The sequence below is a fragment of the Neopelma chrysocephalum genome, unplaced genomic scaffold (assembly GCF_003984885.1).
Source record: "Neopelma chrysocephalum unplaced genomic scaffold, ASM398488v2 Primary Assembly neopelma1_103b, whole genome shotgun sequence".
In the NCBI taxonomy this organism is placed as follows: domain Eukaryota; kingdom Metazoa; phylum Chordata; class Aves; order Passeriformes; family Pipridae; genus Neopelma; species Neopelma chrysocephalum.
Genome location: NW_020897767.1, coordinates 1,022,336 through 1,022,613, shown reverse-complemented (window position 1 = coordinate 1,022,613; position 278 = coordinate 1,022,336).

Here is a 278-nt window from a genome sequence, read left to right as displayed (position 1 = left end):
AGAGGGTTTGCGGGGCTGGAGGGAGGATCGGAGTGGGGAGGGAGGGGAGCGGGAGGGAGAGGAGGGGGTTTGGGGGGCTGAAGGGAGGGTTGGAGTCGGAAAGGGTCGGGAAGGGGGGGAAGAAGAGAGAGGAGGGGCTTTGGGAAGCGGGAAGGGGGGTCGGTGCGGGAAAGGGTCGGGGAGGGGAATGAATTTGGGGGGTGGCTTTGGAGCGGGATGGGGGGGTCTGCGAGGGAAAGGGTCAGAGAGGGGAATGAATTTGGGGGGTGGGAGAGGGG